We start from the raw sequence: 9,742 nt of genomic DNA, 5'->3' as shown, positions 1-9,742 counted from the left end.
GTTTTTAGTGCTTGGTCATTTTGTGAAATTCAAGAGAAATTAATAGAAAACAAAAGCCCAAAGGGAGATTGCAGGTGCTAAGCTAACAGTCCCAAGAAGTGGTATTTGAAATGTAGTTGCCTGGACAAGCAGCAGCCTTATCCGAAACTTTTTTAAAAATGCAAATTCTTAGACCACAACCCTGTCCTGTTGAACCAGAAACTATAAGTAGAACCTAGCAATCTAATAAGCCCAGTAGATTATTGTGATATATACCAAAGTTTTGAGAACCACTGCTCGGAGGATTTTTCATGTGAATGTGCTCTTTTTTTCTACTAGGCAGAATATTTTAAGAGCATACTGTTCCCAAGAGACACTGGCTACAAATATATTAACGTATGGCATTTTACAGAGTGACTTAAATATTATGGATTAATCAAAGATAAAAAAGGTATCATTATTTATATAATAAAATACCTTCCTTTAGATAAGCTCTGAACTCAAGATTGTTTAGGTTTAAATCTTGCTCACTACTTACTAGCTGTATGACCTTGGATGTAAGTTACTCCTGTCCTTATTTCATAGGATTATCCTCAAAGTACTTAGGAATTCATTGGGTTAAGGTTCTGAAAGATAGGAAATCTCAAGATCAAGGGGCCAGCCTCTGGTAAGGGCCTTGTGCATCATCACATGGTGAAGAGTATAGAGCAAGAGGGACTGGAACCTACTTCCAAATAACAGTGTTAGTCCCTGTTATGGCGTAGATATAAGGTATCCCCCAAAAGCTCATATGAAAGTCACTGCAGGAATTTTCAGGAGTAAAGTGGTTGTATTGTGAGAATTGTAACCTAATTAAGTGGATTGATCCACTGATGTGAACTGCAGGTGGAATGTGGCTGGAGGAAATAGATTACTGGTGAGTGGAGCTCTTTGTGCTTCTTGGTTGCCATGCCCTTCCACCATGATGTTCTGCCTCACCTTGGGTCCACAGCTATGAAGTCGGCCAGCCATGGACTGAACCTCTAAAATTGAGCCAAAATTTTACTCCTTTAATTGTTCTTGTCAGGTCTTTTGGTCACAGTGATGAAAAAGCTGACTAAAACATCCCTTAATGCCACCAGAGCCCTCATAACCTAAAACACCTCTGCAAGGTCTTACCTTTCAGTGCTGTCACACTGGCAATTAAATTTCAATTTAAGTTTGGGAGGGAACAAGCATTCAAGCCACAGCAGATACTCTCTATTAATAAGTTCAGTTTTCTGATTCTAAGACTTAAAAAAGCCTAACTTTTAGTATTTTTTTTTTTTTCCTTTATAAATCTTCCCTCCCCAGCTTTCTGTGGCTTTACTCTGGGCTTGTGTAACTTGCTTTTGGCTGATTGGTCTTGAGTTAAAGATTATGTCTGGAGGTGGGGAGGAGGTCCTCTTGGTTTTTCAGCTAATCCCTTTTTAAGAAATTGTTATGTGTGCCTAAAAAAACTACGTACGAAATATACAGAAATGTCAGCTAATGACATCAGTCAGTTGACAGAAGAGACAGTACCAAGTATAGCTACCCGCAAACCAAACTAGCCCTGGGAGGATTCAAGGACCCATTTAAAAATCTGGAGCAAAACAAAGAATATCCACATATAAAAGGTTGCTGGTGGGACTGGATACTGACAGGCAGAGAGCTAAGAAGAAAAGTAGAGGCTGTGGGTATAAACCACCTGTTCTGCTTCACTAAGGACACCAGCATCTCTTTGCACAAAGTTAATAGCCATTTCCACTAGAGCAGAGAGAGTCCCCAAACCCCTTTACTTCATGAAGCAACCAGTATATGCCACTCTAAGATGAGAGCTGCCATCGTTCCCAACCCTGAATGTACCTAGTGCTTAAACCTGTGACCTCTGTGCAAATACATTCTATATATGGGCTCTGTACGATACCCACACACACTTCAGACATGGGAGCCATTGCCATAGCAAGCTAGTTTGTATCCTGTCCTCATGTCAGTGCTCCAGACACCAGGTTCAACTGCCACTGAAAGCTAGACCATGCTCCAGACCCTGGCTCCAAGGCTGTGCAGCATGCCCACATCTCAAACACCAAAGCTACTACTATAGCAAAGGTACTCACTCCTATGATCCTAAAGCCACTGTCTCCTTGTATATGCCCAGACACCAGCTCAGCCACCACAGAGAACTAGGTGTCACCTTGATCTCAGGCACTGTAGCCATGTGCACACACATGCTCTTACCTCCAGTTCCCTCACTGCTTCATAAGTACCCACTTATCAACTCATCAGCTGGAATGCCCGACTCTGGGAGCCTATGCCATTACATCCTCGACCTCTGACCATGGTCCCTCCACATGGACCCATGCTTTGGGCTATTGCTCCATAGGAGTTCCACAGGTGTCACTAACCAGACACCTGTGCCACTGCCACCACAAGTGGGTCCACAAACTTTAACAAATTGACTGCTAAAGACAAAATTATTAAAAGTGGTAGCTACTAGAGATAAGACTCCCCTCATTGCTTGTAGACCAGAAACTGGACACTAAAGAGAAGAAACCTGGATGCCAAAAGGCTGATTCCAGTAAATAGGTGGGACCCAAAATAGCGGCCCAGAAGGAGGCAGCAGTCTATGTCACTCTGTGACCTGGGATCCAAGTTGTGAGAATACTACTCTGCCAGGAAGCAGCGTACCTGTCCAGGCCTCAGTGTCAGAGTAGGTCTCCCAACTATATGCCCATGCTGGACTACTGGGTTCCCCAAGAGAGACCATTGGTGGCAGCAGCAGCACCCACGAAGAACTTTTGGCCACCCACCCAAGCAGAAATCATGGATGCCACTCCCACACAGGACACCCGGCAGCTTCCCATGAGTAGGAACTGTCAAGATGCCACTATCCCTGTGTGGACCCCCATCTACCAACGTGGGGCTCCACCAGTGGCTGCCATCTTGGGACTCTCCATTTTTTTTCAGAGCTTGATATTAGCAGCAGACATAATCCCCTAAGTGCAGTAGCCTGCCTGCATCAGGGAACTTCACACAGGCTTTGAAGTCAGCTGACACTACAAGCCACAGAGCTTGCCACTGAACTCATTATCGAACACCATCACTGGACTCCCCGCACTCGAACTGACACTCCACCACTGAATGCAGGAGCCTCTATCTTGGGTCACCTTCATCACCATCTTCCAGTTTCTAACAACCCCCTATCCCCAGCAGCCGCTAACCTGGCGCAATGACACCTGGTTACCTTCACCTTCCTGAGGCGGAGATACCAGCTAACAACAGATGACCCCATCTGTTGGATGAGAAGGGAAGCAGGAAAGATACTGACCTCCCATCAAAACAAGTCCTATGCCTTCCTTCAAGATTTTTTTTTCTTTTTTTCCCCCTCTCCCTCTCCTTTCTCCGGCCCTCACATCCCCAACATGTGTGAAACCAAATACTTTACATGAATTAGGATTTTGAGGACTGGGATGTATGAATAGTATATTATAGTTGTGTTGTACATTCTTTTTAATTTTGTTAATTTTTTTCCTCACTAATTTCTGCTATTTTAACATTTTTAATTTTTCTCGATATATATGTGTGTTTGTTTTATGTACTCTACTTTCTTCCCACTGTCTACCCAAATTTACTTCCTCTCCTTTCTCCTGCTGCTAATATCAAGCTCTGAAAAAAAATGGATGCCAACCAAGAATCTTATACCCAGCAAAATTAAGCTTTAGATTTGATGATGAAATAAAAACCTTCCATGATAAACAGAAGTTAAAAGATCTTAATAACTCAAAAGCCTGCACTTCAGAACATCTTGGTAAAATATTCCATGAAGAGATGTTGAGAGCCACAGCCGAAGGGGCCCCAGCAAACTTTCAGACTGCCAGCTGATGATTGGCTCACAGCGGCCCCAGCAACTTCTAGCTGATTGGCTCCTCTGCGGTGATGTTCATTGGGCTGTTTCCCTGCCCTTTCAGACCACGGAGCTGCTCATTGGGGGACTTTTTTGGCTCTGCCCACGCGACCCAGCCAATCGGCCTCAAGAGCAGGAGGAGTGGGGGAAGTTGAGAGGCTTGTGGGAAGCCGGTGGTGGCAGTTGGGCTCTGAGGGTTTTTCCTGAGGAGCTGTTTTGTTTGGCGTGTGTGGTTCTAAAAATAAAGTTTGTTTCTTTTGACAAGTGGCTCCTGAATTGTGCCCAGCCAGACTGCGGCATTTGGTGGCCCGTACGGGGAAAAAAAAGTGAGAATCAGCAAAGGGATGTATTACACTAAAGGAAAAACTAATCAACAGAGAAACCAAGTCAAGTTGAATACCAAAAATTAAAAAAATGGCTGGAAATACAAATCATGTCTCAATAATAACCCTGAATGTTAGTGGCTTAAACTCACCAATGAAAAGACATAGACTGGCAGACTGGATTTTTTAAAAACAATATGCTGCCTCCAAAAGACTCATAAGAAAACACATCCACAGACTGAAGGTGAAGGATTGGGAAAGATCATACCGCTCACATGGACTGCGGAAACAAACAGGGGTTTCCATCCTCATATCAAATAAAGTAGAATTCAAGCCAAAGTTAATTAAAAGGGATAAAGAAGGATATTTCATACTGCTTAAGGCAACAATTCATCAATAAGACATAACAATAATAAATTTATATGCCCCAAACAATGGAGCATCTATGTTCATCAAACATACTCTTATCAGGTTCAAGAGTCAGATAGACCATAACACAATAATTCTGGTTGACTTTAAACACACGTCTTTCACCACTGGATAGATAATCCAAACAAAAGCTGAACAAAGAAACTAGAACTAAATAATACAACCAATAACTTAGACTTAACTGACATAGAATATTTCATCCTTCAATGAATGAATATACTTTGTTCTCAGCAGTACATGGATCCTTCTCTAAAATAGACCATATATTATGCCACAAAGCAACTCTTACCAAATAAAAAAAAAAGTAGAGCTACTACCCTGCATTCTATGAGATCAGAATGGAATGAAATTAGAAATCAATGATAAAATAAAAAATACAAGGTACTCCAACACCTGGAGACTAAATAATATGCTACTGAATGAACAATGGGTTGCAAAAGACATCAAAGAGGAGTTTAAAAAATTCTTAGAGCTGAATGAGAACACAGATACAATGTATTGAAATCTCTGGGACACTATAAAGGCAGTACTAAGAGAAAAGTTCACTGCGTGGAGTTCATTTCTTAAAAGAAGAAAAAGTCAACAAATGAATGACTTAACATTACATCTCAAAGCCCTAGAAAAAAGAACAAAAAACACCAAAAGCAGTAGAAGATAGGAAATAATTAAAATCAGAGCTGAAATCAATAAAATTGAAACAAAAGAAACAATTGAAAAAATTGACAACAAAAAGTTGGTTCTTTGAAAAAATAAATAAAATTGACAGCCATGCTAACAAAAAGGAGAGAGAAAACTCAAATTACTAACATACATAATGAAAAACAAAAATATCACAACAGACACTACAGAAATACAGAAGAAAGTTAGAAATTGTTTTGAAAACTTGTACTCCAATAAAATAGAAAATACCAAAGGCATCGACAAATTTCTAGAGTTATATGATTTGCCCAAATTGAATCAGGATGATATTCACAATTTAAACAGATCAATTTCAAGTGATGGAATAGAAGGTGCCATCAGCAGCCTACCAACCAAGAAAAGCCCAGGACCAGATGGATACACAGCTGAGTTCTACAAAGCCTTTGAAGAACTAATACCATTACTCTTCCATTTATTTCAGGAAATAGAAAAAGAAGGAGCACTTCCAAAGTCGTTTTATGAGGCCAATGTCACCCTGATTCCAAAACCAAAGACACATCAAAGAAAGAAAACTTAAGGCCGATATCTCTAATGAACATAGATGCAAAAATTCTCAATAAAATTATTGCAAATCAAATACAAAAACATATCAAAAATATAGTGCACCACGATCAAGTGGGGTTCATCCCAGGGATGCAAGGTTGGTTCAACATGGAAATTAATAAGTGTAATTCATCACATCAATAGACTTAAATATAAGAATCATATGATCATCTCAGTAGATGCAGAAAAAGCATTCGGCAAAATATAGCACCCCTTCATGTTCAAACACTAGAAAAACTAAGGGGTAACAGGAACATATCTACATATTGTAAAAGCTATAAATGCTAAGCCCCAGGCCAACAACATTTTAAATAGAGAAAAAAATGAAAGAATTTTCTCTAAAAACTGGAACAAGACAGGGATGCCCTCTTTCACCACTTCTACTTAACATGGTTCTTGAAACACTGGCCAGAGCAATTAGACAAAAGAAATTAAAGGGATACAGATAAGAAAAGAAGAACTCAAATTAGCACTATTTGCCGACAATATGATTGTATACCTAGAAGACCCAGAAAACTTCTAGAACTAGGAATGAATTCTATAAAGTATCAGTATACAAAATCAACACCCATAAATCAAAGGCATTTCTGTATATCAGTGACAAATCCTCTGTAAGGGAAATGAGGAAAACTACCCCATTCTCAATAGCCTAAAAAAAAAAAACTTAGGAAGCAATAAAAGAGGTGAAAGACCTCTGCAATGAAAACTACAGAACCCTAAAGAAAGAAATCAAAGAAGACCCTTAGAAGATGGAAAGATCTCCCTTGCTCTTGGATAGGCAGAATTAATATTACCAAAATGACCATACTACCAAAAGCACTATACAGATTTAATGCAGTTCCAATCAAAATCCCAATCACATTCCTCATAGAAATAGAAAAAGCAATCATGAAATTCATCTGGAAAAATAAGAGACTCAGAATAGCTAAATCAATCCTTAGCAGGAAGAGTGAAGCAGGTGACATACCAGACCTTAAACTATATTACAGAGCAATAATAACAAAAACAGCATGGTACTGGCACCAAAATAGGCTGGTAGACCAATGGTACAGAATAGAGGACACAGAGACTAACCCACATAAGTACAATTATCTTATATTAGACAAAGGCAACAAAAACATACATTGGAGAAAAGATAGCCTCTTCAACAAATGGCACTGGGAAAACTGGAAATTCACATACAACAAAATGAAAATTAAACCCCTATCTCTCACCATGCACAAAACTTAACTCAAAGTGGATCAAGGACCAAGGAATTAAACCAGAGATCCTGTGTCTAATAGAAGAAAAAGTAGGCCCCAGTCTCCATCATATCGGATTAGACCCCTATTTCCTTATAATGACTCCTATAGTGCAAGAATTAAAATCAAGAATTAATAAATGGGATGAATTCAAACTAAAAAGCTTCTTAGCAAAAGAAACGATCAGTGAGGTGAATAGAGAGACTACATTTTGGAAATAAATTTTTACCACTTGCACATCAGAGCACTAATCTCCACGGTATACAAAGAACACAAAAAGCTAAACACCAAAAAAACCTAATAATTAGTAGGCTAAGAAACTGAACAGACACCTCACAGAAGGTGATATATAATCAATCAACAAATATATGAAAAAAAATGTTCAACATAAGAAATGTAAATCAAAACTAAGGGGGCAGGGGCTGTGGCTCAGTGGTGGAGTGCTTGCCTTATACATGTAAGGCAATGGGTCTGATTCTCAGCACCATATAAAAATAAATAAACAAAATAAAGGTATTATGTCCATCTACACCTAAAAATGTATATACATTTTTTTAAAAATTAAGATTTCATCTCACTCCAGTCAGAATGGAGCTATTAAGAATACAAACAACAATAAGTGCTGGCGAGGATGTGGGGAAAAGGACACATTCATACATTGCTGGTGGGACTGCAAATTGGTGCAACCAACATGGAAAGCAATATGGAGATTCCTTGGAAAACTTGGAATTGAACCACCATTTGACCCAGCTAGCCCACTCCTTGGTCTATATTCAAAGGACTTAAAAAGAAAAATGGCACACTACTGGGACACAGCCACATCAATGTTTATAGCAGCACAATTCACAATAGTGGAACTGTGGAACCAAATTAGATGCCTGTCAGTAGATGAACGGATAAGGAAAATGTGGCATATATACACAATGGAATATTACACAGCAATAGAAGAGAATAAAATCATCACATTTGCAAGTAAATGGATGGAGTTGGAGAATGTAATACCAAGTGAAGTCAGCCAATCCCAAAAACCAAATGCTGAATGTTTTCTCTGATATAAGGAGGCTGATTCATAGTGGAGTTGGGAGGGAAAGCATGGGAAGATTAGACGAACTCTAGATAGAACAAAGGCGGGGGAGGGGTTAAGGAGTGTAAAAAAGATGGTGGAATGAGATGAACATCATTACCCTAAGTACATGTATGAAGACATGAATAGTGTGAATACACTTTGTATACAGCCAGAGATATGAAAAAATGTGCTCTATATGTGTAATATGAATTGTAATGCATTCTGCTGTCATATATAACAAACCAAAATAAAAAGATAGTTTATGGGGCTGGAGATGTGGCTCAAGTGGTAGCACGCTCGCCTGGCATGCATGCGGCCTGGGTTCAATCCTCAGCACCACCTACAAATAAAGATGTTGTGTCCGCTGAAAACTAAAGAATAAATAATAAAATTCTCTCTCTCTCTCTCTCTCTCTCTCTCTCTCTCTCTCTCTCTCTCTCTCTCTCTCCTCTCTTCTCTCTCTCTCTTTCTTTAAAAAAATAAAAATAAAAAGATAAAATTTAAAACAAAAAAGGCTGATGTGTTTGTTATGGTTAAAAAGGGTAACCCTAAGGCAGAAAGAGAAAGCCCCACTGCAGTTGAAACCCTGTCCTGGTTAGAGAAATTGGCAGATGCTCCTTACCTATATATTCCAAGGTTGAAAAGAAGTTTGTTGCTACTGTTCACAAAAACAGTGGTGACAAAAACACTGGTACCAGGGTGGTTAAACTTCACAAAATACCTACATCCTACTTAAGATGTGCCACAAAAGCTATTGAGCCACAGCAAAAACCCCTTCAGTCAGCATATGCGAAAACTGAGCATCATTCTTGGGACTATCTTGATCATCCTCACTGAGCGCCACAGAGGTAAGAATGATATTCCTGAAGCAGCTGAACAGTGGCTTGTTACTTTTTACTGGATCTCTGTGTGATAGGTTCCTTTGTGTGGAACACACCAGAAATTTGTTATTGCCACCTCCACAAAGGTTGAGATCAGCAACGTGAAAACTCCAAAACACCTTACTGATGCTTCAAGGAACCCAGACGCCAAGAAGATGGGATCCTTGATGCAGAGAAATAGAAATACAAGATTACAGAGCAGCACTAAGTTAATCAGAAAGCTGTGGACTCACAAATTTAACCCCAAACCATAGCTATTCCTCAACGCCAGGGCAACATGTGCTCCATTTTGCTCTAACAAGAGTTTATCCTCACAAATTGGTGTCCTAAATTTCTTACCAAGAATCTAAATAATTGATACATGTTGTATGTCTGCTTTTTTATTTTGCCACCATCAATTTGGTCTTTTAAACATATTCTTTCCTTTCTGGATGTGGGGAGGGACTCCGCTAGCATAATGAGGATTTTGCCTGTGCTATAGAGTGGGATTCGAAGAGAGCTCGTTGGGTAATGGAGCCTGGTCCTCCCTAGCTTTTTTTTTTTTTAAGTTGTATTTAGATGCAATACCTTTATTTTACTTATTTATTTTTATGTGGTGCTGGGGATCAAACCCAGGGTCTCACACCTGCAAGGCAAGTGCTCTACCACTTAGCTACAGCCCCAGCCCTTTTAAAAAA

General features: G+C 39.6%; 1 pseudogene; it reads left to right on the top strand.

The window, feature by feature from the left end:
- Window positions 1-2,706: 2,706 nt before the first annotated feature.
- On the top strand, window positions 2,707-9,395 carry LOC114089024 (large ribosomal subunit protein eL6-like; annotated as a pseudogene).
- Window positions 9,396-9,742: the final 347 nt, after the last annotated feature.

Source organism: Marmota flaviventris, chromosome 9 (assembly GCF_047511675.1).
Source record: "Marmota flaviventris isolate mMarFla1 chromosome 9, mMarFla1.hap1, whole genome shotgun sequence".
Lineage (NCBI taxonomy): Eukaryota > Metazoa > Chordata > Mammalia > Rodentia > Sciuridae > Marmota > Marmota flaviventris.
Note: the sequence above shows the minus strand (reverse complement) of the source record. Positions and strands in the feature narration are given on the sequence as shown.